At 50.3% G+C, this 13,227-nt stretch overlaps 1 pseudogene; it reads right to left on the bottom strand.

Moving 5' to 3' along the window:
• Positions 1 to 13,227, bottom strand: part of LOC135543722 (stAR-related lipid transfer protein 13-like) — a 144,930-nt pseudogene that overhangs the window by 25,057 nt on the left and 106,646 nt on the right.

The following is a 13,227-nucleotide window of genomic DNA, read 5'->3' as shown; positions in this document are numbered from 1 at the left end:
AGTGTATGTGCAAAGTTTTAGACTTCGTTTTAGACAAACCATGCATCCCTAATGTGTTTATTAATAACTGTTCATGTTAAAAACTGTGCACTCTCCTCAAACAATAGCATGGTATTATTTCACTGTAATAGCTACTGGAAATTGGACAGTGCAGTTAGATTAACAAGAATTTAAGCTTTCTGCCCATATCAGACATGTCTATGTCCTGGGAAATGTTCTTGTTACTTACAACCTCATGCTAATTGCATTAGCCTACGTTAGCTCAACTGTCCCGTGGAAGGGACACCGATCCCGAAGATAATTTATATACTACAAATACAAAGAGAATAATGTGCCATTTGGGAAGCAGACCTGAAGACAGACTAACCTGATAGGGTCCTGCCAGTGAGACCATAGAGACAGAGTCAGGAAGCATGGCTCCCAGAGAGTCTTGACTGTGCAGAGAAGATATATCCGTGATCTCTGGTTCGCTCAGGTCCGTCAGAACGCTCTCACTGCTCACCGTGCTCCTCAGTCGCCCCTCCCCCTGGCACCCCTCAGGACTGCACTCATTGGGCGAGCCCAGCAGGAAGTGCATGTCCTGGAGGCGGGACCAGCGCCGGCTGTTCCATTCAAAGGTCCATCTCTTACTGATGGCTAGTGGGTCATCGTCGTCTGAATCATCAGTCTGGAGAGAGAGTATAGAGAGGGAGTATAGAGGGAGTATAGAGAGGGAGTATATAGAGGGAGTATATAGAGGGAGAATATAGAGGGAGTATATAGAGGGAGTATATAGAGGGAGTATAGAGAGGGAGTATAGAGAGGGAGTATATAGAGGGAGTATATAGAGGGAGTATAGAGAGGGAGTATATAGAGGGAGTATATAGAGGGAGTATATAGAGGGAGTATAGAGAGGGAGTATATAGAGGGGAGTATAGAGAGGGGGAGTATAGAGAGGGAGTATATAGAGAGAGTATATAGAGGGAGTATAGAGAGGGAGTATATAGAGGGAGTATAGAGAGGGAGTATATAGAGGGAGCATATAGAGGGAGTATAGAGAGAGAGGGAGAGAGTATAGAGAGAGAGGGAGTATAGAGAGAGAGGGAGTACAGAGAGGGAGTATAGAGAGGGAGGGAGTATAGAGAGAGAGGGAGTATAGAGAGGGAGGGAGTATAGAGAGAGAGAGAGTATAGAGAGAGAGGGAGTATATAGAGAGAGGGAGTATAGAGAGGGAGGGAGTATATAGAGAGAGGGAGGGAGTATATAGAGAGAGGGAGTATAGAGAGGGAGGGAGTATAGAGAGGGAGGGAGTATAGAAAGAGAGGGAGTATAGAGAGGGAGGGAGTATAGAGAGAGAGGGAGTATAGAGAGGGAGGGAGTATAGAGAGAGAGGGAGTATAGAGAGGGAGGGAGTATAGAGAGGGAGGGAGTATAGAGAGAGAGGGAGTATAGAGAGGGAGAGAGTATAGAGAGAGAGGGAGTATAGTATATTGGTCTGTACTACTGCATAACACATTATTTTTAGTTTATTAACTGGGCAAGTCAGTTAAAGAACAAATTCTTATTTACAATGACCCCCTAGAAACAGTGGGTTAACGTCCTTGTTCAGGGGCAGAACGACAGATTTTTACCTTGTCAGCTCGGGGATACGATCTAGCAGCCTTTCAGTTAGTGGCCCAACCCTCTAACCACTAGGTTACCTGCCTCCTCTAACCACTAGGCAACCTGTCTCCTCAAACCACTATACTACCTGTCTCCTCAAACCACTAGACTACCTGTCTCCTCTAACCACTAGACTACCTGCCTCCTCAAACCACTAGACTACCTGTCTCCTCTAACCACTAGACTACCTGTCTCCTCTAACCACTAGACTACCTGCCTCCTCAAACCACTAGACTACCTGTCTCCTCTAACCACTAGACTACCTGTCTCCTCAAACCACTATACTACCTGTCTCCTCAAACCACTAGACTACCTGCCTCCTCTAACCACTAGACTACCTGCCTCCTCAAACCACTAGACTACCTGTCTCCTCTAACCACTAGACTACCTGTCTCCTCTAACCACTAGATTACCTGCCTCCTCAAACCACTAGACTACCTGTCTCCTCTAACCACTAGACTACCTGTCTCCTCTAACCACTAGACTACCTGTCTCCTCTAACCACTAGACTACCTGCCCCCTCTAAACACTAGACGACATGCCTCTTCTAACCACTATACTACCTGCCTCCTCTAACCACTAGACTACCTGCCTCCTCAAACCACTAGACGACATGCCTCCTCTAACCACTAGACTACCTGCCTCCTCTAACCACTAGACGACATGCCTCCTCTAACCACTAGACTACCTGCCTCCTCAAACCACTATACTACCTGCCTCCTCAAACCACTAGACGACATGCCTCCTCTAACCACTAGACTACCTGCCTCCTCAAACCACTAGACTACCTGCCTCCTCAAACCACTAGACGACATGCCTCCTCTAACCACTAGACTACCTGCCTCCTCAAACCACTAGACGACATGCCTCCTCTAACCACTAGACTACCTGCCTCCTCAAACCACTATACTACCTGCCTCCTCAAACCACTAGACGACATGCCTCCTCTAACCACTAGACTACCTGCCTCCTCAAACCACTAGACGACATGCCTCCTCTAACCACTAGACTACCTGCCTCCTCTAACCACTAGACTACCTGCCTCCTCAAACCACTAGACGACATGCCTCCTCTAACCACTAGACTACCTGCCTCCTCAAACCACTAGACGACATGCCTCCTCTAACCACTAGACTACCTGCCTCCTCAAACCACTATACTACCTGCCTCCTCAAACCACTAGACGACATGCCTCCTCTAACCACTAGACTACCTGCCTCCTCAAACCACTAGACGACATGCCTCCTCTAACCACTAGACTACCTGCCTCCTCTAACCACTAGACTACCTGCCTCCTCAAACCACTAGACGACATGCCTCCTCTAACCACTAGACTACCTGCCTCCTCAAACCACTAGACGACATGCCTCCTCTAACCACTAGACTACCTGCCTCCTCAAACCACTATACTACCTGCCTCCTCAAACCACTAGACGACATGCCTCCTCTAACCACTAGACTACCTGCCTCCTCAAACCACTAGACGACATGCCTCCTCTAACCACTAGACTACCTGCCTCCTCAAACCACTAGACTACCTGCCTCCTCAAACCACTAGACGACATGCCTCCTCTAACCACTATACTACCTGTCTCCTCAAACCACTAGACGACATGCCTCCTCTAACCACTAGACTACCTGCCTCCTCAAACCACTAGACGACATGCCTCCTCAAACCACTAGACGACATGCCTCCTCTAACCACTAGACTACCTGCCTCCTCAAACCACTAGACGACATGCCTCCTCAAACCACTAGACGACATGCCTCCTCAAACCACTAGACGACATGCCTCCTCAAACCACTAGACGACATGCCTCCTCTAACCACTAGACTACCTGCCTCCTCAAACCACTAGACGACATGCCTCCTCAAACCACTATACTACCTGCCTCCTCAAACCACTAGACGACATGCCTCCTCTAACCACTAGACTACCTGCCTCCTCAAACCACTAGACGACATGCCTCCTCTAACCACTAGACTACCTGCCTCCTCAAACCACTAGACGACATGCCTCCTCTAACCACTAGACTACCTGCCTCCTCAAACCACTATACTACCTGCCTCCTCAAACCACTAGACGACATGCCTCCTCTAACCACTAGACGACATGCCTCCTCTAACCACTATACTACCTGCCTCCTCAAACCACTATACTACCTGCCTCCTCAAACCACTAGACGACATGCCTCCTCTAACCACTAGACGACATGCCTCCTCAAACCACTAGACGACATGCCTCCTCTAACCACTAGACGACATGCCTCCTCTAACCACTAGACGACATGCCTCCTCAAACCACTAGACTACCTGCCCCCTCTAAACACTAGACGACATGCCTCCTCTAACCACTAGATTACCTGCCTCCTCAAACCACTGGACTACCTGCCTCCTCAAACCACTATACTACCTGTCTCCTCTAACCACTAGACTACCTGCCTCCTCTAACCACTAGACTACCTGCCTCCTCTAACCACTAGACTACCTGCCTCCTCTAACCACTAGACTACCTGCCTCCTCTAACCACTAGACTACCTGCCTCCTCAAACCACTAGACTACCTGCCTCCTCTAACCACTAGACTACCTGCCTCCTCTAACCACTAGACTACCTGCCTCCTCAAACCACTATACTACCTGCCTCCTCTAACCACTAGACTACCTGCCTCCTCTAACCACTATACTACCTGCCTCCTCTAACCACTAGACTACCTGCCTCCTCTAACCACTAGGCTACCTGCCTCCTCAAACCACTAGACTACCTGCCTCCTCTAACCACTTGACTACCTGCCTCCTCTAACCACTAGACTACCTGCCTCCTCAAACCACTAGACTACCTGCCTCCTCTAACCACTAGACTACCTGCCTCCTCTAACCACTAGACTACCTGCCTCCTCTAACCACTAGACTACCTGCCTCCTCTAACCACTAGACTACCTGCCTCCTCTAACCACTAGACTACCTGCCTCCTCAAACCACTAGACTACCTGCCTCCTCTAACCACTAGACTACCTGCCTCCTCTAACCACTAGACTACCTGCCTCCTCAAACCACTAGACTACCTGCCTCCTCTAACCACTAGACTACCTGCCTCCTCTAACCACTAGACTACCTGCCTCCTCTAACCACTAGACTACCTGCCTCCTCAAACCACTAGACTACCTGCCTCCTCTAACCACTAGACTACCTGCCTCCTCTAACCACTAGACTACCTGCCTCCTCTAACCACTAGACTACCTGCCTCCTCTAACCACTAGACTACCTGCCTCCTCTAACCACTAGACTACCTGCCTCCTCTAACCACTAGACGACATGCCTCCTCAAACCACTAGACTACCTGCCTCCTCTAACCACTAGACTACCTGCCTCCTCTAACCACTAGACTACCTGCCTCCTCTAACCACTAGACTACCTGCCTCCTCTAACCACTAGACTACCTGTCTCCTCTAACCACTAGACTACCTGCCTCCTCTAACCACTAGACTACCTGCCTCCTCTAACCACTAGACTACCTGCCTCCTCTAACCACTAGACTACCTGCCTCCTCTAACCACTAGACTACCTGCCTCCTCTAACCACTAGACTACCTGCCTCCTCTAACCACTAGACTACCTGCCTCCTCTAACCACTAGACTACCTGCCTCCTCTAACCACTAGACGACATGCCTCCTCTAACCACTAGACTACCTGCCTCCTCTAACCACTAGACTACCTGCCTCCTCAAACCACTATACTACCTGCCTCCTCTAACCACTAGACTACCTGCCTCCTCTAACCACTATACTACCTGCCTCCTCTAACCACTAGACTACCTGCCTCCTCTAACCACTAGGCTACCTGCCTCCTCAAACCACTAGACTACCTGCCTCCTCTAACCACTAGACTACCTGCCTCCTCTAACCACTAGACTACCTGCCTCCTCAAACCACTAGACTACCTGCCTCCTCTAACCACTAGACTACCTGCCTCCTCTAACCACTAGACTACCTGCCTCCTCTAACCACTAGACTACCTGCCTCCTCTAACCACTAGACTACCTGCCTCCTCTAACCACTAGACTACCTGCCTCCTCAAACCACTAGACTACCTGCCTCCTCTAACCACTAGACTACCTGCCTCCTCTAACCACTAGACTACCTGCCTCCTCAAACCACTAGACTACCTGCCTCCTCTAACCACTAGACTACCTGCCTCCTCTAACCACTAGACTACCTGCCTCCTCTAACCACTAGACTACCTGCCTCCTCAAACCACTAGACTACCTGCCTCCTCTAACCACTAGACTACCTGCCTCCTCTAACCACTAGACTACCTGCCTCCTCTAACCACTAGACTACCTGCCTCCTCTAACCACTAGACTACCTGCCTCCTCTAACCACTAGACTACCTGCCTCCTCTAACCACTAGACGACATGCCTCCTCAAACCACTAGACTACCTGCCTCCTCTAACCACTAGACTACCTGCCTCCTCTAACCACTAGACTACCTGCCTCCTCTAACCACTAGACTACCTGCCTCCTCTAACCACTAGACTACCTGTCTCCTCTAACCACTAGACTACCTGCCTCCTCTAACCACTAGACTACCTGCCTCCTCTAACCACTAGACTACCTGCCTCCTCTAACCACTAGACTACCTGCCTCCTCTAACCACTAGACTACCTGCCTCCTCTAACCACTAGACTACCTGCCTCCTCTAACCACTAGACTACCTGCCTCCTCTAACCACTAGACTACCTGCCTCCTCTAACCACTAGACGACATGCCTCCTCTAACCACTAGACTACCTGTCTCCTCTAACCACTAGACTACCTGCCTCCTCTAACCACTAGACTACCTGCCTCCTCAAACCACTAGACTACCTGCCTCCTCTAACCACTAGACTACCTGCCTCCTCTAACCACTAGACTACCTGCCTCCTCTAACCACTAGACTACCTGCCTCCTCAAACCACTAGACTACCTGCCTCCTCTAACCACTAGACTACCTGCCTCCTCTAACCACTAGACTACCTGCCTCCTCAAACCACTAGACTACCTGCCTCCTCTAACCACTAGACTACCTGCCTCCTCTAACCACTAGACTACCTGCCTCCTCTAACCACTAGACTACCTGCCTCCTCAAACCACTAGACTACCTGTCTCCTCTAACCACTAGACTACCTGTCTCCTCTAACCACTAGACTACCTGCCTCCTCTAACCACTAGACTACCTGCCTCCTCAAACCACTAGACTACCTGCCTCCTCTAACCACTAGACTACCTGCCTCCTCAAACCACTAGACTACCTGCCTCCTCTAACCACTAGACTACCTGCCTCCTCTAACCACTAGACTACCTGCCTCCTCAAACCACTAGACTACCTGCCTCCTCAAACCACTAGACTACCTGCCTCCTCTAACCACTAGACTACCTGCCTCCTCTAACCACTAGACTACCTGCCTCCTCTAACCACTAGACTACCTGCCTCCTCTAACCACTAGACTACCTGCCTCCTCTAACCACTAGACTACCTGCCTCCTCAAACCACTAGACTACCTGCCTCCTCTAACCACTAGACTACCTGCCTCCTCTAACCACTAGACTACCTGCCTCCTCTAACCACTAGACTACCTGCCTCCTCTAACCACTAGGCTACCTGCCTCCTCTAACCACTAGGCTACCTGCCTCCTCTAACCACTAGACTACCTGCCTCCTCTAACCACTAGACTACCTGCCTCCTCTAACCACTAGACTACCTGCCTCCTCTAACCACTAGGCTACCTGCCTCCTCTAACCACTAGGCTACCTGCCTCCTCTAACCACTAGACTACCTGTCTCCTCTAACCACTAGACTACCTGCCTCCTCAAACCACTAGACGACCTGCCTCCTCAAACCACTAGACTACCTGCCTCCTCAAACCACTAGACGACATGCCTCCTCAAACCACTAGACTACCTGCCTCCTCTAACCACTAGACGACATGCCTCCTCAAACCACTAGACGACCTGCCTCCTCAAACCACTAGACGACATGCCTCCTCAAACCACTAGACGACCTGCCTCCTCAAACCACTAGACTACCTGCCTCCTCAAACCACTAGACGACATGCCTCCTCTAACCACTAGACGACATGCCTCCTCAAACCACTAGACGACATGCCTCCTCAAACCACTAGACGACCTGCCTCCTCAAACCACTAGACTACCTGCCTCCTCAAACCACTAGACTACCTGCCTCCTCAAACCACTAGACGACATGCCTACTCTAACCACTAGACGACATGCCTCCTCTAACCACTAGACTACCTGCCTCCTCAAACCACTAGACGACATGCCTCCTCTAACCACTAGACGACATGCCTCCTCTAACCACTAGACGACATGCCTCCTCTAACCACTAGACGACATGCCTCCTCAAACCACTAGACGACATGCCTCCTCTAACCACTAGACGACATGCCTCCTCTAACCACTAGACGACATGCCTCCTCTAACCACTAGACTACCTGCCTCCTCTAACCACTAGACGACATGCCTCCTCTAACCACTAGACTACCTGCCTCCTCTAACCACTAGACTACCTGCCTCCTCTAACCACTAGACTACCTGCCTCCTCTAACCACTAGACGACATGCCTCCTCTAACCACTAGACTACCTGCCTCCTCAAACCACTAGACTACCTGCCTCCTCTAACCACTAGACTACCTGCCTCCTCTAACCACTAGACTACCTGCCTCCTCTAACCACTAGACGACATGCCTCCTCTAACCACTAGACTACCTGCCTCCTCTAACCACTAGACTACCTGCCTCCTCTAACCACTAGACTACCTGCCTCCTCTAACCACTAGACTACCTGCCTCCTCAAACCACTAGACTACCTGCCTCCTCAAACCACTAGACTACCTGCCTCCTCAAACCACTAGACTACCTGCCTCCTCTAACCACTAGACTACCTGCCTCCTCTAACCACTAGACGACATGCCTCCTCTAACCACTAGACTACCTGCCTCCTCTAACCACTAGACTACATGCCTCCTCTAACCACTAGACTACCTGCCACCTCAAACCACTACCTCTTTAACAGCAGACATTCATTCAGATCAGCTCTTTAACACCAGACATTCATGTCGGTTTGGAGATAATAGAAGACAGGATAGATGACTTACTTTCTTCCTGGGGTGGCCGACGTCTAGTTTCATGGAGCAACACTTGTTCAGAGTGTTAAGACGTCTGAAACAACCGAGAGATACCGTTTTTAAGTCACAGAGAGAAACATTTCTCATGTCACCGAGTCAGTTAAGAACAAATTCTTATTTACAATGATGGCCTAGGAACAGTGGGTTAACTGCCAGAACAACAGATGTGTACAATGTCAGCTCAGAGATTTGAACTTACAACCTTCTGGTTGCTAGTCCACCGCTCTAACCACTAGGCCACCCCATGTCACACAGAGATACAGTTTAATGTCACACAGAGATACAGTTTAAAGTCACACAGAGATACAGTTCTAATGTCACACAGAGATACAGTTATGATGTCACACAGAGATACAGTTCTAATGTCACACAGAGATACAGTTATGATGTCACACAGAGATACAGTTATGATGTCACACAGAGATACAGTTCTAATGTCACACAGAGATACAGTTATGATGTCACAAAGAGATACAGTTATGATGTCACACAGAGATACAGTTATGATGTCACACAGAGATACAGTTATGATGTCACACAGAGATACAGTTCTAATGTCACACAGAGATACAGTTCTAATGTCACACAGAGATACAGTTATGATGTCACACAGAGATACAGTTATGATGTCACACAGAGATACAGTTATGATGTCACACAGAGATACAGTTATGATGTCACACAGAGATACAGTTATGATGTCACACAGAGATACAGTTCTAATGTCACACAGAGATGCAGTTATGATGTCACACAGAGATACAGTTATGATGTCACACAGAGATACAGTTCTAATGTCACACAGAGATATAGTTCTCATGTCACACAGAGATACAGTTCTAATGTCACACAGAGATACAGTTATGATGTCACACAGAGATACAGTTATGATGTCACACAGAGATACAGTTATGATGTCACACAGAGATACAGTTATGATGTCACACAGAGATACAGTTCTAATGTCACACAGAGATACAGTTATGATGTCACACAGAGATACAGTTATGATGTCACAGAGAGATACAGTTCTAATGTCACACAGAGATACAGTTATGATGTGACACAGAGATACAGTTATGATGTCACACAGAGATACAGTTATGATGTCACACAGAGATACAGTTATGATGTCACACATAGATACAGTTATGATGTCACACAGAGATACAGTTATGATGCCACACAGAGATACAGTTCTAATGTCACACAGAGATACAGTTCTAATGTCACACAGAGATACAGTTATGATGTCACACAGAGATACAGTTCTAATGTCACACAGAGATACAGTTCTAATGTCACACAGAGATACAGTTATGATGTCACAAAGAGATACAGTTATGATGTCACACAGAGATACAGTTCTAATGTCACACAGAGATGCAGTTCTAATGTCACACAGAGATACAGTTATGATGTCACACAGAGATACAGTTATGATGTCACACAGAGATACAGTTCTAATGTCACACAGAGATACAGTTCTAATGTCACACAGAGATATGTGACTACTCCACAATATGCCATAGTAATGTAGTCTACAGAATGGCGTTAGTTCTAAGTAATGTAGTCTATAGAATGGTGTTAGTTCTAAGTAATGTAGTCTACAGAATGGCGTTAGTTCTAAGTAATGCAGTCTACAGAATGTTGTGTTTGTGTGTTCTCTTACCGACACAGAGGTTCCACCAGGTCCCTGTCCAAGAAGTCATGGTCCCTCTTCACTGACAAGATATCTATAGGAAACTGGGAGTCTGAGAGAGAGAGAGAGAGAGAGAGAGAGAGAGAGAGAGAGAGAGAGAGAGAGAGAGAGAGAGAGAGAGAAAGACAGAGATGGATTCCAGCAGACTGCAGCAGTACTATAGTTACAGATCAATGAAGTCACTGACTGCTAGTGGTCACAGACTATGGCCCATTCATTTGGGACACAGCTTCAGGCTACAGGCCAGCACCCTGAAAAGAGTTTAATCTGGGGGAATGACAGAGTGTCTTTGGAAAAATACACACACACACACACATGCTTTTCTGTTTGTGTGTGTGGTGGAGAGAGAGGGTGAATCTACAGTAAGCCACAGAAACACACAGTCCTGTCGGCTGAAACACAGTGCTGGTCCTAACCCTGTATTAAAGACTATCTATAGGACAGGACAACTAAACAGAGGAGAGGAGAGGAGGAGGCTGGGGGGAGGGGGGGAGGGGGAGGAGGAGGAGGAGACGGGGAGGAGGAGGAGGAGGAGGAGGAGGAGAGGGGAAGGATGAGGAGGGGAGGAGGAGGGGGGGGGGAGGAGAGGGGGAGGAGGAGGAGGATGAGGAGGGGGGGGGGGAGGGGAGGGGGGAGGAGGAGGAGGGGGAGAAGGGGGAGTAGGAGGAGGAGGGGGAGGGGCGGAGGGCGGAGGAGGAGCGGGAGGAGGAGGAGGAGGGGAGGAGGAGGAGGAGGAGGAGGGGGAGGGGGAGGGGGGGGGGGGAGGGAGGAGGGGGAGAGGGGGGAGTAGGAGGAGGAGGGGGAGGGGCAGAGGAGCGGGGGGGAGGAGGAGGAGAGGGAGGGAGGAGGGGGAGGGAGACGGGGGAGGGAGGAGGGAGGAGGAGGAGGGGGGAAGGAGGGGAGGAGGAGGGGAGGGGAGGGGGAGGGAGGAGAGGGGAGGAGGAAGAGGAGGAGAGGGGGAAGGAGGAGGAGGGAGGGGAGGAGGAGGAGGAGGGGGGAAGGAGGGGGAGGAGGGAAGAGGAAGAGGAGGGAGGAGGAGGGGGAGGAGAGGGGGAGGAGGAGGAGAAATGACTTAAATGTAAATGTAATGTAATGAGAGGGGGATGAGGAGGGGGAGGAGGAGGAGAGGGGAAGGAGAAGGGAGGAGGGGGAGGAGGAGGAGGAGGAGGAGACGGGGAGGAGGGGAGGAGGAGGAGGGGAGAGGGGAAGGAGGAGGAGGAGGAGGAGGAGGGGGAGGGGGAGGAGGAGGGGAGGAGGAAGAGGAGGAGAGGGGAAGGAGGGGAGGAGGAGGAGGAGGAGGAGGAGGAGGAGGAGGAGGAGGAGGGGAAGGAGGGGGAGGAGGAAGAGGAAGAGGAGGAGGGGAGGAGGGGGGAGGAGAGGGGAGGAGGAGGAGAAATGACTTAAATGTAAATGTAATGTAATGAGAGGGGGATGAGGAGGGGGAGGAGGAGGAGAGGGGAAGGAGAAGGAGGAGGGGGAGGAGGAGGAGGAGGAGGAGGAGGAGGGGAGGAGGGGAGGGGAGAGGGGGAGGAGGAGGAGGGAGGGGGAGAAGGGGGAGGAGGAGGAGGAGGAGGGGAGGGGAGAAGGGGAGGAGGAGGGAGGAGGAGGAGGAGGAGGAGGATGACGAGTAGAGCGGAGAGTGACTATAGGAGATTTGTGGAGGAGGAGAAGAGTAGGAGGAGGAGGGGGAGGGGGAGAGGGGGAGGAGGAGGAGGGGGGAGAAGGGGGAGAAGGAGGAGGAGGAGGAGGAGGCGAAGAAGAGAGGGACCAAACAGAAGGAGGAGGAGGAAGAGGAGGAGGAGGAGGAGGAGGAGGAGGGAGCGAGGAGAGAGGGGGATAGAGGGAGTGGAGAGTGACTATATGAGATGGGTGGAGGAGGAGAAGAAGAGAGGGACCAAACAGAAGGAAGAGGAGGAAGAGGAGGAGGAGGAGGAGGAGGAGGAGAGCGGAGAGTGACTATATGAGATGGGTGGAGGAGGAGAAGAAGAGAGGGACCAAACAGAAGGAGGAGTGGAATAAAGATATGTTAGATGACGACGGCTGTATCCTGTCTGTTCCTCACTGGATGAATCCGCATAGAAATCAACTCAATGGGTGTTCTAGAGAGAGTGGGAGGGTGAGAGAGAAACAGAGGGAGTGAGAGAGACAAAGAGATGGAGGTCGGGAGGGAGCGAGGGAGTGAGGGTGGGAGGGAGGGTGTTCCACGCAGACAGAGATAGCAGAGGCCATTCCCATGACCCCTCCCTTTAAATTACAGAATAGAAATAGACCCTGGGATGGAGGGAGGAGAGGAGAAGAGATGAGAAGAAACGAGGAGAGGAAGGGAGAGGAATTTGGGGAAAAGAGGAGATGATGGTGAAGGAAGAAGAGATAGAGGGGGATGGGAGAGAGGAGAGGAATTTAGGGAAAAGAGGAGATGATGGTGAAGGAAGAAGAGATAGAGGGGGATGGGAGAGAGGAGAGGAATTTACCCAACTCTCAATATGAGACACAACAGCTGATGGAAATGCAGTGTGAAAATGCAGTGTGGTAAAGCAGTTTGGTAGTGCAGTGTGGTAACGCAGTGTGGGTGAAGCAGTGTTGTAATGCAGTGTGGTAATGCATTGTGGTAATGCAGGGTGAAATGCAGTGTGGTAATGCAGGGTGAAATGCAGTGTGGTGAAGCAGTGTGGAAATGCAGTGTGGTAATGCAGTGTGAAATGC

The sequence above is a fragment of the Oncorhynchus masou genome, chromosome 8 (assembly GCF_036934945.1).
Source record: "Oncorhynchus masou masou isolate Uvic2021 chromosome 8, UVic_Omas_1.1, whole genome shotgun sequence".
NCBI lineage: Eukaryota > Metazoa > Chordata > Actinopteri > Salmoniformes > Salmonidae > Oncorhynchus > Oncorhynchus masou.
Note: the sequence above shows the minus strand (reverse complement) of the source record. Positions and strands in the feature narration are given on the sequence as shown.